This window comes from Triticum urartu, chromosome 1A, assembly GCF_056163025.1.
Source record: "Triticum urartu cultivar PI428250 chromosome 1A, HENAU_Tu73, whole genome shotgun sequence".
NCBI lineage: Eukaryota > Viridiplantae > Streptophyta > Magnoliopsida > Poales > Poaceae > Triticum > Triticum urartu.
In genome coordinates, this window is record NC_141873.1 from 295,918,433 (window position 1) to 295,943,057 (window position 24,625).

General features: G+C 41.7%; 1 long non-coding RNA gene across 4 annotated transcripts; it reads left to right on the forward strand.

Moving 5' to 3' along the window:
* Window positions 1–17,716: 17,716 nt before the first annotated feature.
* LOC125531938 (uncharacterized) lies at window positions 17,717–21,092 on the forward strand. 4 transcript variants are annotated; one of them, XR_007293634.2, is made up of 4 exons: window positions 17,717–18,292; window positions 18,384–19,531; window positions 19,771–19,859; window positions 19,968–21,092. It is a non-coding gene; the product is annotated as an uncharacterized LOC125531938 (long non-coding RNA). The 4 variants fall into 4 exon arrangements; XR_007293633.2 differs by having other exon boundaries at window positions 18,384–19,859; XR_007293632.2 differs by having other exon boundaries at window positions 19,771–21,092.
* Window positions 21,093–24,625: the final 3,533 nt, after the last annotated feature.

Genomic DNA, 24,625 nt, shown 5'->3' on the forward strand with positions numbered 1-24,625 from the left:
CTTATGTATTCCTCCGAGGTTACGGTTTCAATAATATTGGTTTCAACATTTATGGGATTACCTGAGATATAATGTTTGATTCTTTGATCGTTTACCACCTTCGGATTTGTGCCTTCAAAGTTGTTGATTTTTATGGCACCGGAACGATAGACCTCCTCGATAACATAGGGGCCTTCCCATTTAGAGAGAAGTTTTCCTGCAAAAAATCTTAAACGAGAGTTGTATAGCAATACTAATCACCTACATTAAACTCACGCTTTTGTATCCTTTTGTCATGCCATCTTTTAACCTTTTCTTTAAACAACTTGGCATTTTCATAAGCTTGGGTTCTCCATTCATCAAGTGAGCTAATATCAAATAACCTCTTTTCACCGGCAAGTTTGAAATCATAGTTGAGCTCTTTAATATCCCAATATGCCTTATGTTCTAGTTCGAGAGGTAAGTGACATGCTTTTCCATATACCATTTTATACGGAGACATACCCATAGGATTTTTATATGCAGTTCTATAGTCCCATATTGCATCACCAAGTTTCTTGGACCAATTCTTTCTAGACCTATTGACAGTCTTTTCAAAAATTAATTTGAGTTCTCTATTACTCAATTCTACTTGACCACTAGACTGTGGGTGATACGGAGATGCAATTCTATGATTGACGTCATATTTAGCAAGCATTTTACGGAAAGCACCATGAATAAAATGTGAACCACCATCAGTCATTAAATATCTAGGGACTCCAAACCTCGGAAAAATAACTTCTTTAAGCATTTTAATAGAAGTGTTATGATCAGCACTACTAGTTGGAATAGCTTCTACCCACTTAGTAACGTAATCAACAACAACTAAAATATGTGTATATCCATTAGAGGCTGGAAAAGGTCCCATATAATCAAAGCCCCAAACATCAAATGGTTCAATAACAAGTGAATAATTCATAGGAATTTCTTGACGTCTACTAATATTACCAATTCTTTGACATTCATCACAAGATAGGACAAACTTACGGGCATCCTTGAAGAGAGTAGGCCAATAAAAACCGGATTGCAATACCTTATGTGCAGTTCTATGTCCCACGTGGTGTCCTCCATAAGTTTCAGAGTGGCACTTGCGTAGGATCTGTTCCAGTTCATGCTCAGGTACACAATGTCTAATAACACCATCTACTCCTTCTTTATAAAGATGTGGGTCATCCCAAAAGTAATGTCTCAAATCATAGAAGAACTTTTTCTTTTGTTGGTATGTGAAGCTAGGTGGTATGAATTTAGCAACAATGTAATTAGCATAATCAGCATACCAAGGAGTACTACGAGAAGTACTTATGACATTTAATTGTTCATCAGGAAAGCTATCATCAATAGGTAGTGGGTCATCAAGAACATTCTCTAACCTAGATAAGTTGTCTGCAACGGGGTTCTCAGCTCCTTTTCTATCAACAATATGCAAATCAAATTCTTGTAGCAAGAGAACCCATCTAATAAGTCTAGGTTTAGCATCTTTCTTCTCCATAAGATATTTAATAGCAGCATGATCAGTGTGGATAGTTACTTTAGAATCAACAATATAAGGTCTGAACTTATCACAAGCAAATACAACTGCTAAAAGTTATTTTTCAGTAGTAGCATAATTTCTTTGAGCATTGTCTAGGGTCTTACTAGCATAATGGATAACATTTAATTTCTTATCAACTCTTTGCCCTAAAACAGCACCTACGGCATAATCGCTAGCATCACACATAATTTCAAAGGGTAAATTCCAATCAGGTGGCTGAACAATAGGTGTAGAGACTAATGCTTTCTTAAGTATTTCAAATGCTTCTACACAATCATCATCAAAGATAAATGGTATATCTTTTTATAATAAATTAGTCAGAGGCCGAGAAATTTTTGAGAAGTCCTTAATGAACCTCCTATAAAATCCGGCGTGACCAAGGAAACTTCTTATACCTTTGATGTCCTTGGGACATGGCATCTTTTCAATAGCATCAACCTTGGCTTTATCAACTTTAATACCTCTTTCAGAAACTTTATGCCCCAAGACAATACCCTAATTAACCATAAAGTGGCACTTTTCCTAATTCAAGACAAGATTAGTTTCTTCACATCTCTGCAAAACTCGATCAAGATTGCTCAAGCAATCATCAAAAGAAGATCCATAGACAGAAAAGTCGTCCATGAAAACCTCACAAATCTTTTCACAAAAGTCAGAGAATATAGCCATCATGCATCTTTGAAAGGTAGCAGGTGCATTACATAAACCAAAAGGCATACGTCTATAAGCAAAAGTACCAAAAGGGCATGTAAAAGTAGTCTTTGATTGATATTTAGCCGACACAGGTATTTGAGAGAAACCAAAATAACCATCTAGAAAGCAGTAATGTGTATGCTTGCATAATCTTTCTAGCATTTGATCGATAAAAGGTAAGGGGTAATGATCTTTCTTAGTAGCCTTATTTAATTTACGGAAATCAATTACCATCCTATAACCTGTAATAATTCTTTGTGGAATCAATTCATCTATATCATTAGGAACAACAGTAATACCTCCCTTCTTAGGGACACAATGAACAGGACTTACCCACTGACTATCAGCATCGGGATAAATTATACCTGCCTCCAGAAGCTTTAGTATTCCTTTTCTTACCACTTCTTTCATTATAGGATTCAGACGTCGTTGAGGATCACGAACTGGTTTGGCATCTGCTTCCAAATTTATTTTATGTTGACATAGAGTGGGACTAATGCCCTTAAGATAATCAAGAGTATATCCAATAGCAGCACGGTGCTTCTTCAGAGTTTTCAATAATATTTCTTCTTCATGCTCTGAAAGGTTAGCACTAATAATAACAGGATATATCTTTTTTCATCAAGATAAGCATATTTAAGATTATCAGGCAACGGTATAAGCTCAAACACGGGATTACCCTTAGGTGGAGGGGGATCCCCTAGGATTTCAACATGCAAATTGTGTTTCAGAATAGGTTCTTGTTTAAAGAATACTTCATCTATTTCCCTTCTTTCATTCACAAACATATCATTCTCATGGTCTAGCAAATATTGTTCTAAAGGATCACTAGGAGGTACGACAATAGAAGCAAGACCAATAATTTCATCCTTACTAGGCAATTCTTCTTCACGGTGTTGTTTACTAAATTTAGAGAAATTAAATTCATGAGTGATATCATCCAAGCCAATAGTAACAACATTCTTTTCGCAGTCTATCTTAGCATTAATAGTGTTCAAGAAGGGTCTACCAAATATAATGGGACAAAAGTTATCTTGTGGGGAACTAAGAACAAGAAAATCAGCAGGATATTTAGTTTTCCCGCACAAGACTTCAACATCTCTAACAATTCCCACTGCTGAAATAGTATATCTATTAGCAAGTTTAATTGTGACATCAATATCTTCTAACTCAGCAGGTGCAATTTCATGCTTGATTTCTTTATACAAGTCATAAGGTATAACACTAGCACTAGCACCCATATCACATAAGCCATGATAACAATGTTCTCCTATTTTAACAGAAATAACAGGCACGCCTACCACATGTCTATGTTTATCTTTAGCACAATGTTTAGCAATTCTAGCAGTTTCACCACAGAACTGAATAACATGCCCATCAATATTATCAAACAAGAGATCTTTAACAATAGCAACATTAGGTTCAACTTTAACTTGTTCAGGAGGTATATAAGTTCTAATATTGCTTTTACGAACCACAGTTGAAGCTTTAGCATGATCCTTTATCCTAACAGGGAAAGGTGGTTTCTCAACATAAGAAGTAGGAACAATAGGATCATTATAAGTGATAGTCTTTTCTTCAACTTTAATAGATGCATCTACTTTTACTTCTATGGGAGGATGATATTTAAACCACTTCTCTTTGGGGAGATCAACATAAGCAGCAAAATATTCACAGAAAGAAGCTACTATCTCAGAATCAAGTCCATATTTAGTGCTAAACTTACGAAAAATATCGGTATCCATAAAAGATTTAACACAATCAAACTTAGGTTTCATACCTGACTCCTTTCCATTGTCGAGGTCCCAATCTTCGGAGTTGCGTTTAATTCTTTCCAATAAATCCCATTTGAATTCAATAGTCTTCATCATAAAAGAGCCAGCACAAGAAGTATCAAGCATGGTGCGATTGTTATCAGAAAGCCGAGCATAAATTTTTTGAATAATCATTTCTCTTGAGAGCTCATGATTGGGGCATGAATATAACATTGATTTAAGCCTCCCCCAAGCTTGAGCTATGCTTTCTCCTTTGCGAGGCCAAAAATTATATATATAATTGCGATCACGATGAACAAGATGCATAGGGTAATACTTTTGATGAAATTCCAATTTTAATCTTCTATAATTCCATGATCTCGTATCATCACATAGCCTATACCAAATCAATGCGTCTCCCTTCAAAGATAAAGGGAAGACCTTCTTCTTAGCAACATCATTGGGTATACCTGCAAGCTTAAATAATCCACAAACTTCATCCACATATATTAGGTGTTCATCAGGATGCTTTGTTCCATCTCCTGTAAAAGGATTAGCTAGCAGTTTTTCTATCATACCCGAAGGATACTCATAAGGAATTTCATTTTCAATAGGTTCAGTAGGTTGAGGAGCAACTCTTTTCTCTACTGGTCGGGGTGAAGATACCCTGAACAAGCCCCTCAGAGGATTACTTTCCATAGTAACAAGTGACAGTAAATTTCAGCACACTATATAAATTTTTCCTTACCAAATTCCACCTACCAAAGGCGCTTCACTCCCCGGCAACGGCGCCAGAAAAGAGTCTTGATGACCCACAAGTATAGGGGATCTATCGTAGTACTTTCGATAAGTAAGAGTGTCGAACCCAACAAGGAGCAGAAGGAAATGATAAGCGGTTTTCAGCAAGGTATTCTCTGCAAGTACTGAAATAAGTGATAACAGATAGTTTTGTGATAAGGTAATTTGTAACGAGCAACAAGTAACAAAAGTAAATAAAGTGCAGCATGGTGGCCCAATCCTTTTTGTAGCAAAGGACAAGCCTGGACAAACTCTTATATAAGGAAAAGCGCTCCCGAGGACACATGGGAATATCGTCAAGCTAGTTTTCATCACGTTCATATGATTCGCGCTCGGTACTTTGATAATTTGACATGTGGGTGGACCCGTGCTTGGGTGCTGTTCTTACTTGAACAAGCATCCCACTTATGATTAACCTCTATTGCAAGCATCCGCAACTACAACAAAAGTATTAAGGTAAACCTAACCATAGCATGAAACATATGGATCCAAATCAGTCCCTTACGAAGCAACGCATAAACTAGGGTTTAAGCTTCTGTCACTCTAGCAACCCATCATCTACTTATTACTTCCCAATGCCTTACTCTAGGCCCAAATAGTGGTGAAGTGTTATGTAGTCGACGTTCACATAACACCACTAGAGGCTAGACAACATACATCTCATCAAAATATCGATCGAATACCAAATTCACATGACTACTAATAGCAAGACTTCTCCCTTGTCCTCAGGAACAAACATAACTACTCAGAAAGCATATTCATATTCATAATCAGAGGGGTAATAATATGCATAAAGGATCTGAACATATGATGTTCCACCAATTAAACCAACTAGCATCAACTACAAGGAGTAATTAACACTACTAGCAACCTACTAGCACCAATCCCGGACTTGGAGACAAGAATTGGATACAAAAGATGAACTAGGGTTTTGATATGAGATAGTCTTGATGAAGATGTTGATGGAGATTGCCCTCTCTCGATGAGAGGAGCGTTGGTGATGACGATGGCCATGATTTCCCCCTCCGGGAGGGAAGTTTCTGTAGCGACCAAACCTCAAACAGTCTGATCTCTGTGCTCCGGTGTCATCCCTTGATCAGTAATGCTGACACCACACAGTACTCGGAGGATTTATAGCAGAGTAGCAATCACACACTTATTACATCGAGTGTCTCAAAAGAGAACTTATTACAATAAATATGGCTTGAGGCCATCTAATAACGATAACAGCGGAAGGCTTGGAAGATAAGTGAGTCCATCAACTCCAACGGCATCACTGAGTATAGAACCACGACCTAAAAACTCCTTAATCGTCGTCTGAAAAGTCTGCAACATTAACGTTGCAGCCCGAAAACGGGTCAGCACATGGAATATGCTGGCAAGGTAACACATAGAGAGTAATGGAAATGCAACAACTATACTATATGCATATTTGGCTGGTGGAGAGATCTATGGTTACAGTTTTTGCGTAAAGCCAATTTTTCCCTACTTCAAAGGAATAAAATTAATTACTATCATGGTGGTTGTGAAACATTGAGAATGGTTGACAGCATTCTCAATCCCAATTAAGTAACATCATTAAAACCCATCAAAATTAATTTAGAGTAACATGTTGAGATTCACATGATAATCCAAGTACTAGATACTCAAGATTGTCCATAACCGGGGACACGGCTAACCATGATTAGTTTGTTACACTCTGCAGAGGTTTGCGCACTTTTCCCCACAAGACTCGATCGCCTCCGTTTGGTTTCTCGCACTGCAGGGTGTTTGAGAAGACGGATGACCGAGACATAGTCTTTCAGAAGCGCTAGCACCTTACGATGGAGTAGACCGTACCACCTACATCCCCTACATCTGCTAGTCTACCCCTATAAGAGTTCGCACGACTTAGTCAACTATGCCAGAGCCCATAATGGCTTGTGGCTGCACACGGAAGTTTCTAGTATGAATAATCTCATGATCCCTTTGGGCCTGGGTGGCGGTCCAAAGAAAAACAGGCAAGTCCTGGTAACCCCAGGTGCCTCAATCCACCCAGATGTGTGTTAGGTTGCCACCTTAGATAAACCCTTAATTATCAATCTCACATCTGTCATGGATATCACTCACCCAATCCACGTCTACTAGCATAGCATGGCATAATAAGCAAACGTAGAAGTAACTCCCAAAGGTTTGATAATAAACAGGTAATAGGTACTACCTCATCTACTTCCCATCCCACAATTTATTTAGATCCTAATCATGCAATGTGTGAGGATTGATCTAATGCAATAAAACTGGGTTGTAGAAAAGGTATGATCAAAGTGTTACTTGCCTTGCTGATGATCCGCGAAACCTAGAGATTCGAAGTAACAGGCGGCGCACTCCGGGTATTCTATCACAGACAATCAAACAAGCATACAATAAGTACTCATCTAATGCACAGGTAAAACTCAAATAGAAGATCTAACCAGAAAGTTCAACTTAAGAACCCTGGTTGCAAAAAGAATCAAATCGAACGAAGCGAAAGAAATCAAACGGCGAAAGAAAACAACTTCGTTCTAGTAATCTGGATCTAGGGCAAATTTTACAGTAGCAAAAACTTGTTTAAGTTGATTATTCGGAAAGAGGGTTTCGAGACGAAACTCCAGGCGCTTGAATCGCCTGATTCCGATAAACGAGCGAAAAGTTATACTAAAACGAAAATCGGATCAGAAATCGCGATCAGAAAATAACCGCGGAAAATCCGACGAAAAAGAAAAACGACGAACAGATTTTTTTTTTAAAAAAACTGCACGGAAAACGAGGCGGCGGCGAACCTCGAAAGGCGCGCGCTACGGTGAGTCGGCGGCGGCGGGCGGCGGCGGCGGCGGGGGGGCTGGAAGGCGGCGGCGGCTAGGGTTTCGGCTGGGCTGGGGCTCTCGGCCGGGCCTCGGGCGCTATATAAAGGCCCCGGGCTAGGGAGTCCTGGCCGAGTACGGCCCGAAGTCGGTTTCCGTTTTTTTTATTTATAAATCCGCTCGGAAGAAAAATAAAAAGAAATACTAAACGGACTCCAAAAATCACGAAATAAATTTTGCCGGGTTCCTAAAATCAAGCCCGATAAAGTGAACATTTATCTGGGCCCAAACTACAACTTTGAAAAACGCGCATTTTTCCTAAATTCAAAAAAATACCGAAAAACTCCGAAATAAATCTTATTTGATTTTTTATTAAATCCTCAATATTTCTATATTTTGGGAAAGTCATTTTATTCCCTCTCTCATATTTTTGTAATAGAAATAATTGATGATAAAATAAACAAAATCAAATGATCCTGTTTACATAATTTGAGAAAACTCAAATATGTAAATAACGAAATCCCCAACTCTCTCCGTGGGTCCTTGAGTTACTTAGGATTTTCTAGGATCAAAACCAAAAGCAAAAGCAAAATAAAATATGATATGCATGATGACCTAATGTATAACATTCCAAATTGAAAATTTGGGATGTTACAAACCTACCCCCCTTAAGATGAATCTCGCCCTCGAGATTCCGGTTGGCTAGAAAATAGGTGAGGGTGGTGTTTGAGCAAATCTTCCTCTCGCTCCCAGGTGGCTTCATCCTCCGTGTGGTGGCTCCACTGAACTTTGCAAAACTTGATAACCTTGCTGCGAGTAACTCGGCTGGCAAACTCGAGGATCTTGACTGGTTTCTCCTCGTAGGTCAAATTGTTATCCAACTGAATTGCTTCCAATGGCACTGTGTCTCTCAAGGGTATGTCAGTCATCTCCGCGTGACACTTCTTCAATTGAGAAACGTGAAACACATCATGAACTCCGGCCAATCCTTCTGGTAATTCCAACTTGTAGGCCACTTCTCCCATACGCTCCAAAACTCGATATGGCCCTACAAATCGTGGCGCTAACTTCCCCTGAACTCCAAAGCGCTTAATCCCTCGAAGTGGGGATACTCAAAGATAAACTCTATCTCCAACTTCGTAAACTGTCTCCTTGCGTTTAGAATCTGCGTAGCTCTTCTGCCTGGACTGGGCTACCTTGAGCCTATCGCGAATCAACTTCACCTTCCGTTCAGACTCCTTAATCAAATCTGGTCCAAACAACTGGCGGTCTCCAACTTCGTCCCATGACAACGGTGTCCTGCACCTCCTTCCGTACAAAGCTTCGAAAGGGGCCATCTTCAGACTGGTCTGATAGCTATTATTGTAGGAAAACTCCGCATATGGCAAATTATCGTCCCAACTAGATCCATAATCTAGCGCACAAGCTCTCAGCATATCCTCCAAAATCTGATTGACTCTCTCAGTCTGTCCATCTGTCTGCGGGTGAAAAGCTATACTAAATTCTAGCCTAGAACCCAACGTTTCATGCAACTGCTTCCAGAACTTTGAGGTAAACTGGGTTCCTCTATCTGATACGATGCTCCTCGGAACTCCATGCAAACATACGATCCTAGTCATGTATATCTTTGCCAACTTAGCACTGGTGTAAGTGGTCTTTACTGGGATGAAATGAGCTACCTTCGTCAATCGATCAACTACGACCCAAATCGAGTCATAGCCTGAACGAGTCCTTGGTAATCCCGTGATAAAATCCATGCCTAGCTTATCCCACTTCCATTCGGGTATCGGCAATGGTTGCAACAATCCTGCTGGCTTCTGATGTTCTGCCTTTACTCTCTGACATACATCACAAACTGCTACATACTCCGCAATATCCTTCTTCATTCCGGTCCACCAGAAAATATCTTTCAAATCTAGGTACATCTTGGTATTTCCTGGGTGAATCGAATACGGTGAATCTTGGGCCTCTTGCAGAATCAACTTTCTAATCTCCGGGTCATTGGGCACGTAAACACGGTCTTCAAACCATAGGGTGTCGTGCTCATCCTCATGAAATCCTTTAGCTTTTCCTTTGCTCAGTTTCTCCTTTATAGCGGCAATCTCTTTGTCAGTTTTCTAAGCTTCTCTGATTCTATTCATCAAAGTTGACTGAATTTCCAACGCTGCTACATAGCCTCTCGGAACTATTTTCATGCATAGTTCACGAAAGTTTTCTGCTAACTCCTTGGGTATTTCTCCCGTCATTAGTCTATTGACATGACTCTTACGACTTAATGCATCATCTACTACATTAGCTTTTCCGGGATGGTAATGTAATTTCATATCATAATCCTTGATGAGCTCCAACCATCTCCTTTGTCTGAGGTTCAACTCCTTCTGCGTGAAAATGTACTTCAAACTCTTATGATCCGTGTACACCTCACAATGATTTCTGATGAGGAAATGTCTCCATGTCTTCAATGCATGCACTACGGCTGCTAACTCCAAATCATGCGTAGCATAATTCAATTCGTGGGGCTTCAGTTGTCGTGAAGCATACGAAACAACTCTTCCTTCCTGCATAAGCACTGCTCCAAGTCCTCGACGTGAAGCGTCGCAATACACCTCATAATCCTTGGTTTGATCTGGCAAAATCAACACTGGTGAGGTAACCAAACGGTTCTTCAACTCCTGGAAACTTGCCTCACACTCCTCAGTCCATTTGAACTTAGTATCCTTCTTCAGCAACTCCGTCATAGGCTTCGCAATCTTTGAGAAATTCTCAATAAATCTCCGGTAGTATCCTGTGAGTCCAAGAAAACTCCGGATCTCTCCAACTGTTGTTGGTGCTTCCCACTTGGTCACGGTTTCAACTTTAGCGGGATCTACTGCTATACCTTCTTCGGATATAACGTGTCCGAGGAATCCTACTTCCTTCAACCAAAATTCACATTTGCTGAACTTGGCATATAATTGGTGTTCTCTGAGCTTTCCAAGTACCAAACGCAAATGCTCCTTATGTTCCTCTTCATTCTTCGAATATACCAGGATATCATCAATGAACACTACGACGAACTTATCCAAAAACTCCATAAACACTTTGTTCATCATGTTCATAAAATAGGCAGGCGCGTTAGTCAGTCCAAATGACATAACGGTATACTCATACAGTCGAGATCTTGTGGTGAATGCTGTCTTAGGTATATCCTGTTCTCGAATCTTCAACTGGTGGTATCCTGATCGCAAATCGATCTTGGAAAACACTTTAGCTCCTTGCAAACGATCAAACAGATCGTTGATCATTGGTAGTGGGTACTTGTTCTTGATCGTTACTTCGTTCAATCCTCAATAATCAACAACCATCCGTAACGATCCATCCTTCTTCTCCACTAGAAGTACTGGTGATCCCCAAGGCAAAGAACTTGGGCGAATATATCCCTTGTCCAGTAACTCCTTAATCTGCTTCTTAATTTCCACCAAATCTTTTGCTGGCATCCTATATGGTCTCTTCGATATTGGCCCAGTGCCTGGCAAAAGCTCAATCAAAAACTCAATGTCTCTATCCGGTGGCATGCCTGGCAACTCTTCGGGAAATACATCAGGAAAATCCTTTACCACTGGTACTTCCTCCTGCACAACTCCTGATAATGAATTTACTTGTGTCCTGTTTGGCGCATGTCGGGATACATACTTGATCCTTCTTCCTTCTGGCGTTGTGAGCAAAATTGTCTTACTGGCGCAATCGATGTTTCCCCCATACATCGACAGCCAATCCATACCAAGAATCACATCCAGACCTTGGGATTCCAAAATAATTAAATCCGTTGGGAAAACATGCCTTCCTATACTTAATGGCACTTGAAAACATCCTTGACTGGCCATGTACTCCGCTCCTGGTGAGCTTACTAGCATAGGTGTTTTAAGAATCCTAGTGGGCAGACTATACTTTTCCACAAATCCCCTTGATATGTACGAATGCGATGCACCAGTATCAAAAAGAACGAGTGCAGTAAATGACTTAACCAAAAACTTACCTAGTACTGCATCGGGCTGAGCTTCAACCTCCTCCACATTAACGTGGTTCACCTGTCCCCTATTGAAAGGGTTCGGCTTCTTTCCAGAACTTCCATTGCCGTTTTGTCCTTCAGGACAGTCATTTGCATAATGTCCTGGCTTCAACACTTATAGCAAGTGACGTGGCTCAAATCCTTCTTGGCTGGAGTTGATGGGGTGCTGCGGTTCTGTCCATTGCTTCCTCCATTCCCATTACCATTTTTGGTGCCATTGTGGTTGTGCGAGCTACCTACTCCATGGGTATGCTGAAAATGTCCTCCTGGCCTAGGGGTAAAACGTGGCTTCTGCTGAGCTCCTGAATTATACTTTCCTTGTCCATACTTCCTCTTGCGGTTCTCAATTTGCTGCTGCTTCCCTTCAATCATAAGAGCACGATCTACCAACTCCTGGTAGTTGTTGAAGGTGGCTACCATCAATTGCATACTCAACTCATCATTCAGTCCTTCCAGGAATTTCTCCTGCTTAGCTGCATCCGTAGCAACGTCATCTGGGGCATAACGTGCTAGCTTACTAAACTCCTCCACATACTAGCCAACTGTCCGTCCTCCTTGGCGCAAGTTGCGAAACTCACGCTTCTTCATGGCCATTGCTCCTGCTGAAACATGGGCAGTACGAAAAGCCTGCTGAAACTGGTCCCATGTGACAGTGTCGACTGGGAAGGTGGCTGTGAAATTCTCCCACCAAGAGGCTGCGGGTCCTTCTAACTGATGTGCGGAAAACTTAACCTTCTCCACTTCTGTGCATCCTGCTGTGGTCAACTCCCTAGCTATCTTGCGGAGCCAATCATCTGCTACAATCGGCTCAGTGCTACTGGAAAACACCGACGGATTCAGCCTAAGAAAACGGGCTAAGTGGTCAACAGGTGGTGGTGGTGGTGGGTTGTTGTTGTTGTTCCCCTGATTCTGATTCTGAACTAGCAACTGCATCAAGGTGTTCTGCTGCTGGATCAACTGGGTGAGCTCCGGCGGAAAGGCAAATCCGGGGTCACGTCTCGGAGGCATCTGAGGGTTTAGAAAAGATGAGATATAAGAATAGAGGGGGTCTAAAGGGAAAACACTACCCATATGCACATGAGGCAAAAGCACACAATTCACTTCAATCAATCAAACAAGACATACAATCGGTCTAGCTATCGCAAAAGTGCTCGGACTACTATATTTACATGGTGGACTACTACTACTAATGAGGTGGTCTACTAGAAATATTCTACGGTTGTAGACTCCATGATATCTGCTCCTGCTTCATCAACATAGTCATCATCGCTACTATCTTGCTCCGAGTCGGTGCCGTCGATGATGATGTAGTCTTCCAGGCTAATCTCCTTGGGTTCCTCGTCTTCATATACTGGTGTCGGGCCTCTCATAAATATGCCAATCTTCTTTGTTAGGTCGGCATTCTTATCCACCAATACTTCAATTTCTTCTTCATAATCTTCGCGTGTAGCCTTGAGTTCTTCCTCTAGTTCCTTAATTCTAGTCTTAGCCTTCTTCAGATCTATCATGTCGGCGCACATCTGATTCTCCTGGCGTCGAATGTGCTGATTTAACTCCTGAATAAAAGCTGCAATTGATCTATCTTTCCTGGTGCTAATCATCTCCCAGTGTTCATCTCGGCGCCCACAAATCTGGTAGATAGTATCTTTGAGATCCTTGCGGTAGACTTCTCCAATGCGTCCCATGGCGATGTGAGCTACCATGCTCTTTCCTAGACTCCAAGTTGGGGTATCAAAAGAAAACTCTATGGGCTCAGTGACTGGCATGAACGTCCTTCCTGGAATTTGAACTTGAATCATCCAGCGCTCTTCCTCAGATAAAGTGGCGTTGTAGGTTCCCGTGAAGCTTGGTATTCCTATGTTCAGGTATCTAGTGACTTCCTTCAAATGGCGTCCAAAGGGTGTATCTTCATCCGGTTGTGTGAACTGGTTTCTTGCATCCGCCATCCTAAAGAGTAGAAAAGATGAGAAGTCAGAAGAGAGGAGAGTGAGTAGTGATCTAGGTCTTTAGCTTAGTGGTCGTGTCCTACAGTCAGCGTGTGCTCTGGTACCATCTCTGTAGCGACCAGACCTCAAACAGTCTGATCTCTGTGCTCCGGTGTCATCCCTAGATCAGTAATGCTGACACCACACAGTACTCGGAGGATTTATAGCAGAGTAGCAATCACACACTTATTACATCGAGTGTCTCAAAAGAGAACTTATTACAATAAATATGGCTTAAGGCCATCTAATAACGATAACAGCGGAAGGCTTGGAAGATAAGTGAGTCCATCAACTCCAACGGCATCACTGAGTATAGAACCACGACCTAAAAACTCCTTAATCGTCTGAAAAGTCTGCAACATTAACGTTGCAGCCCGAAAACGGGTCAGCACATGGAATATGCTGGCAAGGTAACACATAGAGAGTAATGGAAATGCAACAACTATACTATATGCATATTTGGCTGGTGGAGAGCTCTATGGTTACAGTTTTTGCGTAAAGCCAATTTTTCCCTACTTCAAAGGAATAAAATTAATTACTATCATGGTGGTTGTGAAACATTGAGAATGGTTGACAGCATTCTCAATCCCAATTAAGTAACATCATTAAAACCCATCAAAATTAATTTAGAGTAACATGTTGAGATTCACATGATAATCCAAGTACTAGATACTCAAGATTGTCCATAACCGGGACACGGCTAACCATGATTAGTTTGTTACACTCTGCAGAGGTTTGCGCACTTTTCCCCACAAGACTCGATCGCCTCCATTTGGTTTCTCGCACTGCAGGGTGTTTGAGAAGACGGATGACCGAGACACAGTCTTTCAGAAGTGCTAGCACCTTACGACGGGTAGACCGGTACACCTACTTTCCCCTACGTCTGCTAGTCTACCACTGTAAGAGTTCGCACAACTTAGTCAACTATGTCAGAGCCCATAATGGCTTGTGGCTGCACACGGAAGTTTCTAGTATGAATAATCTCATGATCCCTTTGGGCCTGGGTGGCGGTCCAAAGAAAAACAGGCAAGTCCTGGTAACCCCAGGTGCCTCAATCCACCCAGATGTGTGTTAGGTTGCCACCTTAGATAAACCCTTAATTATCAATCCCACATCTGTCATGGATATCACTCACCCAATCCACATCTACTAGCATAGCATGGCATAATAAGCAAACGTAGAAGTAACTCCCAAAGGTTTGATAATAAACAGGTAATAGGTACTACCTCATCTACTTCCCATCCTACAATTTATTTAGATCCTAATCATGCAATGTGTGAGGATTGATCTAATACAATAAAACTGGGTTGTAGAAAAGGTATGATCAAAGTGTTACTTGCCTTGCTGATGATCCGCAAAACCTAGAGATTCAAAGTAACAGGCGGCGCACTCCGGGTATTCTATCGCAGACAATCAAACAAGCATACAATAAGTACTCATCTAATGCACAGGTAAAACTCAAATAGAAGATCTAACCAGAAAGTTCAACTTAAGAACCCTGGTTGCAAAAAGAATCAAATCGAACGAAGCGAAAGAAATCAAACGGCGAAAGAAAACAACTTCATTCTAGTAATCTGGATCTAGGGCAAATTTTACAGTAGCAAAAACTTGTTTAAGTTGATTATTCGGAAAGAGGGTTTCGAGACGAAACTCCAGGCGCTTGAATCGCCTGATTCCGATAAACGAGCGAAAAGTTATACTAAAACGAAAATCGGATCAGAAATCTCGATCAGAAAATAACCGCGGAAAATCCGACGAAAAAGAAAAACGATGAACAGATTTTTTTTTAAAAAAAACTGCACAGAAAACGAGGCGGCGGCGAACCTCAAAAGGCGCGCGCTCCGGCAAGTCGGCGGCGGCGGGGGCGGGGCTGGAAGGCGGCGGCGGCTAGGGTTTCGGCTGGGCTGGGGCTCTCGGCCGGGCCTCGGGCGCTATATAAAGGCCCCGGGCCAGGGAGTCCTGGCCGAGTACGGCCCGAAGTCGGTTTCCGTTTTTTTATAAATCCGCTCGGAAGAAAAATAAAAAGAAATACTAAACGGACTCCAAAAATCACGAAATAAATTTTGCCGGGTTCCTAAAATCAAGCCCGATAAAGTGAACATTTATCTGGGCCCAAACTACAACTTTGAAAAACGCGCATTTTTCCTAAATTCAAAAAAATACCGAAAAACTCCGAAATAAATCTTATTTGATTTTTTATTAAATCCTCAATATTTCTATATTTTGGGAAATTCATTTTATCCCCTCTCTCATATTTTTGTAATAAAAATAATTGATGATAAAATAAACAAAATCAAATGATCCTGTTTACATAATTTGAGAAAACTCAAATATGTAAATAACGAAATCCCCAACTCTCTCTATGGGTCCTTGAGTTGCTTAGGATTTTCTAGGATCAAAACCAAAAGCAAAATAAAATATGATATGCATGATGACCTAATGTATAACATTCCAAATTGAAAATTTGGGATGTTACAGTTTCCCCGGCAGAACAGCTCTGCCAGAGCCCTAGATTGGTTCCGCCAAGGTTTCGCGTCATGGCGGCAGAGTTTCATCCCGAAAGGTTGCTTATGGTGTTTTTCTCGATGAAAGACTTCATATAGTAGAAGATGGTCATCGAAGAGCCACCAGGGGGCCCACGAGGTAGGGGGCGCGCCCTAGGGGGCGCCCCCACCCTCGTGGACAGGGTGTGGGCCCCCTGGACTTCATCTTTGGCAAGGATTTTTCATTATTTATTATAAGGTATTCCGTGGAGTTTCAGGACTTTTGGAGTTGTGCAGAATAGGTCTCTAATATTTGCTCCTTTTCTAGCCCAGAATTCCAGCTGTCGGCATTCTCCCTCCTTATGTAAATCTTGTAAAATTAGAGATAATAGCCATAAGTATTGTGACATAATGTGAAATAACAGCCCGTAATGTAATAAATATCGATATAAAAGAATGATGCAAAATTGACGTATCAGGGATCAGATCCATCACTTTATAAGCCGACATGGGCATCTTCTGATTCTCCATATCATAAGCCGGCTGATATTTTGAAAGATTCATTTCATCAGCAATCAGACTGGCCAGAGGACGTATTTACTTCACGCAGGCAACAAAGTCTTTCTTGTCAAAGGGAGTACCATCTTCTTTCAAGCTTGGATACCCAGTAGCTAGCTCGGCCGGGTCTATCTCTGCTTGCCATGCCTTAGCCAGGCTTAAGGGCGTCACGGCACCGGCTCTTGCAGATGACCGCTTTATCTCTTCAATCCTAGCAGGTAGAACATGAAGTTTTTTCAAGACGTCACTCAACAGAGTGGGTGCTTGATTAGTTGGAGAAATCATGGCCAGCGTGCGCTGAGTTCCAGTATATAGCTATTCAACAAGCGTATATACGGCTTTGAGCTTCACAAGCATCTCTTGACCAAGATTGCTGCTTCTAGGACCTGTGTAATAATTGCGGATTTATTAGAGACAGTTTATGACATGAAAGAAAAGACATGATTATGATGCTAGTAATGCTATTTACCAAATATAGCAGAAATCATCTGGGATATGCGGTGTTTTAAGCTGGTAAGCTTAGTGGTTATCTCTTGAAGAGAAGCTTTAACTTTTTCAGCCCACTGTATCAGAGCAGTCCTCTCCTCAGCCCAGGCGGTTCTTTCAGTATCAAAACTAGTCTTTAATTTTTCTGTCTCAGCCAGACTAAAATTGAATTTTGAGTCAGCCTTTCGGGTCTCAGATTCTTGATGCTCCAGCCGGGTTTTCGCATCAGCCAATTGCGATTGGAGTTGAGCAGTGGCGTCCTGTACATGCATAGATTTGCAATCATATTCATATTTGGGTTACAGGAATAAAGGTCCCAAGTCTTTTGCAAGCAATAACACTTGGCACTTGGGGGCTAATGCGTACAAAAAAATTCTTCATATCTTTCCCTAATAATAAAGCACGGATTGACTTTGTCGGGTTCACCGTCACAATACTCTTTCTTCTTATGTCATAATATGCTTTTACGATTTGTATAGACAAAATCCTAATATAAACTAGGTGGTACTAATTCGTTCGCTAAAACCCTCTATTAAACCAGAACAACCAAACCAATCCTATGCCTCCTCCCCTGCTCTCGCCATCACCCACAGAACCCCACCCAATTCCTCACTCGCTCGCCGAGATGAAAGCGGCCGCGGCGGCCGGGGGCGGACACGCGGGGGAGAAGTAGTTTGGGTCCATGCCGCCGCCCTTTGCCTCCACCCCACCACCGTCCACGCTGCCGCCCTTTGCCGCCGCCACCACCGCCGTCCGGGCCGCCGCCCTTTGCCGCCTCCACCACCGCCGCCCTTTGCCGCCGCCACCACCGCCCTCCCCGCGCCGCCCTTTACCTCCGCCCCCACCGCTGTCCAAGCCACTCTTGGCCGTCACCGAGGATCCCGGCTGCGTAGTGAATCCATCGCAAAGGATCTCGAGGCCTGCCGCCCCGCTTGGCGCACCCATTGGATGCCTTGCCGCCTCTCCTCCTCTGTGCTTCACTGGAGAATCCTTTTTGATCGTGGCCTTGCCCTAGATGCTAGAATCTACGATTCCTCACCTATAGTATGGATTATGGAAGTGCATCTGCACCTAGGGCTCTAGCTGCTGATGGCCAGAGATAACAGCGATGTGTACGAGGTGAGAGAATTTTCCTCAGTATGTAGCAATCTACTTTGATTCTTTACCATCAAGCATCTCTTCATAATCAATTATGCTCAATTTTTGACAGTCACACGACAACTCCTGGCAAGCCTTTCGTGGAAACATCGAGTACTGTTTAAGATTTTTTGTCCACGGGAAACTAATTAATGTATTTGGTGGATGTACAGGGCTACGTAGTGGTTGCAGTCTTGTATTAGCAAGTGAACGATTTAGTGTTCATTGGCAACAAAAGGAAGTGAATAATATCATGCCATAATTTAGTGTTGCTTCCTGGTCCTTGGTAGATGATGCATTCTTCTTCTGCATGGAAATCTGCAAATTGATTATCTGCATACTATTTGTCCGTACTTCTCCAAGATCTGAGCATACCATCTTAGGAACTTCCGAAACTTCCTGGTGTGACATAAGTTCAGGAGTGTAATTTATCATTGTAAAAGTGCGTACTAAACCTTAATAACAAGGGATTCTGTTATTTCTTTCTCAATTTACTTGCATCTTCAGAAATCTGGTGTATAGAGCAGCAATGTTCAGTTTGCGTGGTCATATTATTCTGAATTTCAAGGAACAAAAATGATGTATATTTGAAGACGTACATGTTGAGGAACAAAATAATGTGATTTCGAGGAACAACATTAAATAGGCAGGAGGACAATGGATATTTTTGGGTCAGTATTTTCCAATTAGATACATATTTCAACTTGCAATTAGGAGGTTCTGAACCTCCCTTTTCTTGATGGAGAGCATGCAATGAAGAAACCACCACCACTGGTTTGTCACAACCATAGTAAGTGCATGGTTGTTTGGGTGATAGCCTTATAACTGTCACAGTTAATTGATGGTCTACATCCATGGTATGGCTGCATAACTTTTATGTTTTCTCTCATATTAGTCATTCACCATGTTCCTCTTACCAGCGCCTTGACTGGAACGAAGGTGCTTACCATCGCTGAACATTTATTTAGCAATCTATTGCCGCTCGATATCCGCATGTTCCTTCCACCATGGAGCATGATTTGCAAAGAATGGTGGAGTTGCTTGGTTGTTTCTATGAATTGGTGGAGGATGTAGAGGCTCATCTGCATTCCGTGTCCAGGTCCATACCTTGCATCAAATTCCAGCCTTTACAGCCACTCGAAGCGCTTTTCACTGTACAAACAGCATGCGGAGAAGCTAATGGAGTCTTGTTCAGGTTATCACTGCTTTTGCTCCAGCAAGGTATCTTTCTCCCTCTTTACTAACCTTTACGTTTGCCTGATTGGTGAAACATGAGTCACGTGATTCCAGTTGCGCATGCATATAACATAGACTATTTTGTAGGCTCGTATTAACATGGGAACTGAGTAAACTTCTCCAAATGTATTCTTTTGGTTCCTTTGAGTAAAATGCTTGGTATTTTGTATTTTGTGTTCATATTAACACTTCTGCAAGTCATCACATGCCTTTTAATATTTTAGAAAGTACAACGAGTCTTGCGAAGGGTCCTCGAGGAAGCTCAATAGATGACTATTCTCAGTGGAGATGATACCCAAGATGTTATTCTGAAGTAAGCTCCTACACACCATTCTTTTGTAGTTCCTTCAGAAGAAATGATTCCATTCTTGTACTCGATACTGAAGAGTGGTTGCTGCTCATTCGTATTAATTTAATATAGAATATATGCCATGAGAGAAAGATATACTTGAAACCCGCGGAGGTCAATGATGCGTGAGATTACATCAAACTATCACGGTTTAACCTAAATGCTGCAGGTTTGAATGGCTTTCGCTCAGACTTACTTTCTTTATTATGCATTTATCCTTTTTAGATGTTAAACTCTGATGATCACACTACTTTATTATCCTATTCCGGGATCCATCAAGGAAGCCATTATGAAATTAAGGGAGAACAACTTAATGTCCTTTCATGTTCGATTTACGGATTAACAGACTTTTACCTGTAGAATTCGGGGTGACTTTTCACCTAATGTTCTTGAAAATTTTAAATAGTGAAATGGTTGTTTTGATGCGGCGGTAAACTTTTTCCTGAAGAGATTGAGATTGCCAGGATTCAGATTGGATCCCTGCTGTGTCAGCGTAGGAGAACTGCTCGAACACGTAGGCACGACGTGACCGACACTTTATATTTACTAAAAGATAAACTTCTGATAGTAAAATGCTTTTTTTTCTTGAGAAAAATTGTAATGGCCATATATTTCCTTTATGTTCCATTGTTATGTATCTGTTTTTGATAATCTTAATTGTTACTTTTCATTGTTTATCTCTAGATATGCAAAGAAGTTGGATTTGCCACAAGTTTATTTGAGAGAATGGTTATGCTCAAATTTAATATACATTTGCTGAACATACATTATCACATGAATCCTTCTTCATGTTATTTCCAAATGTCTAGTTTTATGAGAGGAAGATTAGCAGGGCGGCCAAGTTCAAGGTGCACTTCCACGCCGGCGGGTCGAGCTTGACGGCAATCCGACGCAGGCGGCGTCCACCAACAGCTGCTCCTCCAAGGACGAGGTGGGCCACACGCAAGAGACCTGCATACAGATTTGCTGTTTCATGTTATTTATTTGCTTATTTCCTGTTTGGTCTTAATTCCTGTTTTTTGTTTGTAATAGTTGTTCATGGGATGAAATTTCTAAATCACCTTGGTTTGTTTGCATACCCAAATTGTAATAATTAAATTTTATTACTTTGTGGATAGAAATGTATTTGTCCACATTCTGCTCTTGAACCACAGAATTTCTTTACATGTACATATATATAGAAATTTGCATGAAGAATTGGTGCTGTAGGTGTCATGGGCAGGGGCATAATTTCGCGAAATGCAATGTGGAGTTGTCTATCGATCCCTCTTGGACTAGACCCATGTAGTTATTTTTCATTTTGCTTCGATCATATGGCATATGTCTTGCATGCTATGTAACAATTAGTCACAAGAGGGTATTATCATCATTTAATGTAGAATCATGCTATTTGAGTGGCATAAATAAATAAAAATATATAGCTTTTTAAGCACATTAATTATCTTTTATATGTTGCAATGTAGCCCGTTAGATATTTTTCTAGCGCATATAATGTTTTCTTTTTCTCGATGCAACACACGGGCCTTTTGCTAGTAACGACAAATATGAATAAGTCCCAAGCACTTTGCAAGCAAGAGCACTTGGCACTTGGGGGCTAATGCATATTGCTCGCGTTTTCATTACTACTTTATGATGACCCGGTTGTGCTGCAAACGACCACAGCCGACTCATGGGGGCTACACAAGTAAGTTTTGATTTATAAACAATGACGAACAGTACCGGTTCATTCTTGCTGATTAAACCGGCCCTTGGGGGCTACGGATGCAATGTCAATCGTTAAAGATCCGGTTTAACTCCGATGGTGAAAGCCAGATTTTGAAGGATTCTACCAAATACTCATAGCTATTCTATGTCTATAGCATATTATATTCTATTATACACAGTAGACTTGGGGGCTGACAAGATATGCATAATTTATCAAGCCGGAGTTCATACCTCATATTTCTGATGCATCTATTTCGCCATGTCAATTTCAAGATCGCGGCTGGTATGCACTTGGTTGAGATAAACAGAGAGTACTTCACTGACGCTTAATTGAGAATAATTGGCAATGTCAAATCTCACTTTTCGCCTTTCAATAAACTCCTGTTTGGCGGAGTGCTTGGCCAAGACAGTAGGTTTTCCCGACTCTTGAAAGCTGGTGCCTGTGATCATAACATCCTCAGTATGTGTTTCTGACGGTTTAAGTGGGCTTGATGATTCGATATTCAAAGGATTAACGTTTGTGTGATCACTAGAGAGGTCAGGAATTTCTGGTGGAACATCATGGACAGGCTCTTGTGGTTGTTGTATGGAGGCTTCAGACGCTGGAATTTGATGCTCCAGCTCATGGACTTTGGGGTCTTCAGCCGACTTGGTCACCTTGGCCTTCTTGCTAGGCTTTGCCTTTCCACTACAAAGGGTTGTGGGATGTTAGTACAAGTATAACGATACAAAGTGGTAGAAAAAAAATTGTTACCTAGGGGCAGTATTGAAGGCCGACAGCTGGGTCTGTGATGAGTCACCGAAAGAGAAGTGAGATATCCCTTGATAATTCGAATCGGAAGAATTAAGTGGCTGACGAATAAGACCTGCCATAGGATAAAAAGAGTTTAAATTTGGAGGGACCTCGCTTTGATGTTCCCGCGGAGCTGGAGTATTTGGTAAACCAGAGGATAACTCTCCACCTCCGCTGGTCCGAGTCCGATGCCGGTTCTCGTGCTGCTGTTGCTTCAAAATAAAGTGAGGATTCAAATGAGCTAAGGGGTGTGAAAAGCTTACTTTCCGGGTTACTCGTCGAATTTTCTGTCTTGGCAAAGGCTCTGAGTCGGAGGAAATAATAGTTACCTCTTCTTCGACCGCTTGACTGGACCCCGTGTCATCCTGATGATAATCAGTGTCAATAAGATAATTGAAAAAGGAGCCAAGGGAGTCAAGGGCTACCTCTGACTCAATGCTGTCATCCAGTTCAAACATCTCGGAGGCACTTAGTTTCTTCTTATTCTTCTTGGCGGCTTTCTTGACGGCTTTCGTTTTGGCCCTGGCTTTCTTGGCAGCTTCATGGTCATACTCCTTCCAAAAAGTGGATTCAGCATGTGCAAGTCATCGAGGTTGAGTTAATAGAGTATTAGAATGATAAGGTAAAATAAATAATTTGGAGACTCACGGCTGGTGGCGGGTTAAGTGTGCAGAAAGGGTTCAGTCCCACTTCGCTACAGCTTTCCAAGTTCTCATTAAGAAGGATCTTTGTCATCTCATTGATTGCGTCATCAGTTAAACACGTGGAGTTGTAGCGTAGTGCATCTTTGGCATCACCCTTATAAGTACACATTAAGCCGGAACGGCGGCTCAAGGGTATGATTCTCCAAGAAACCAAGCACTGAACCAGGTCAATACCGGTTAACCCATTTCCTAGCAAGGCCTTGACCTTTGAAATGGTAGGTGCAAGCTTTGACCGTTCAGCAATAGTAGGCCGCTCGGGAAGATGATGCTTGGGGTTGAGCCGCTCGACACGATAACCCGACAGTGGATTCTCATCAACCGGAGAAATATCTTTACAATAGAACCATGTTTGGTTCCAATCCTTAGGGTGATTTGGCAGGCAAGCATAAGGGAAGATAGCATCTCTTATCCATTGAATCGAGACCCCGCCAAGTTCTAAGCTGGGTCCATTGGTAAACTCATTATGTCGGTTCAAGTAAAAATATTCCCCGAAGAGTTCAACGATGGGTTCTTCTTGAAGGTATACTTCACAGAAAACTTGAAAATTGCAGGTGTTTGACATGGGATTGGGTCCGATGTCTTGAGGATGAAGTTGAAAGAAGTGCGGAACGTCTCGGAAAAATTTGGATCCAGTTGGTGAGAAGCCCCGATTCATGTGATCAGTAAAACCAATGACCTCACCATCTTGTGGTTGAGGTCTTTCTTCACCAGGTGTGGGAGCGCGCCAGTGCAAGATGTTTTTTGCTGGTAAAAAGCCGACTTTGACAAAGTCCTTGAGTGTGTTTTCAGTGACAGTGGAAGGAACCCAATTACATGAGGTAGTTGTCTTCGGCATCGTAAGGGAAGAAGCCTAAAAGAAAGAAAATTTGCCGATTTAATTTGATTTGTTAAGCCGGAGATGAACGCTGCAGCATATATTCACATTGGAGGCTTAAATGGGGCCTAATGACATATGACTACTTATAACTAGTGATGTAAGCTGCCATAACAGTAATGGTATTTAAGATCTATCAAAAGCGAATTCTGCTAAGTGTTGGATAAACAAGTTTTACAGATGGTGCAGTTAATTTTTGATCCACCGCCGCTCGGAAAAGAAAGTAAAATTAAAACCTAATATCACAGCAGCGAAGGAACTAGTATACTGGCAAGATTTCTGCATCTGGGAAGCATATTCAGTGATTGAGAGAAGGTACAGAAATAGATTCCGCATATTTTAAAAGTTATTTTTGGATCAAAGAAAGGATCAAACAGAGGTATGATGAAGAACGACGACGAACTCCTAAGAACTTCAGAAAACCCTAACTGAGATCTACAGTCGAGAAAGCAGAGGTGCTTATTGGATCCACTGAGCAATGGAGAGGCGCCACAGTTTCTCTGTTCTCGTTCAGGTCGATGCAGCGGCCGGGGTTGAGGAAGAAGACGAGGTCGGTGGCGGCGGTGTTTAGGTGTGCAGATGCGTTGTGAGAGAGAGAAAGGTTGAAGATGAGAAGGCAAAGAGGGGAGAGTGAAAAGGGACCCCTGGTCCTATT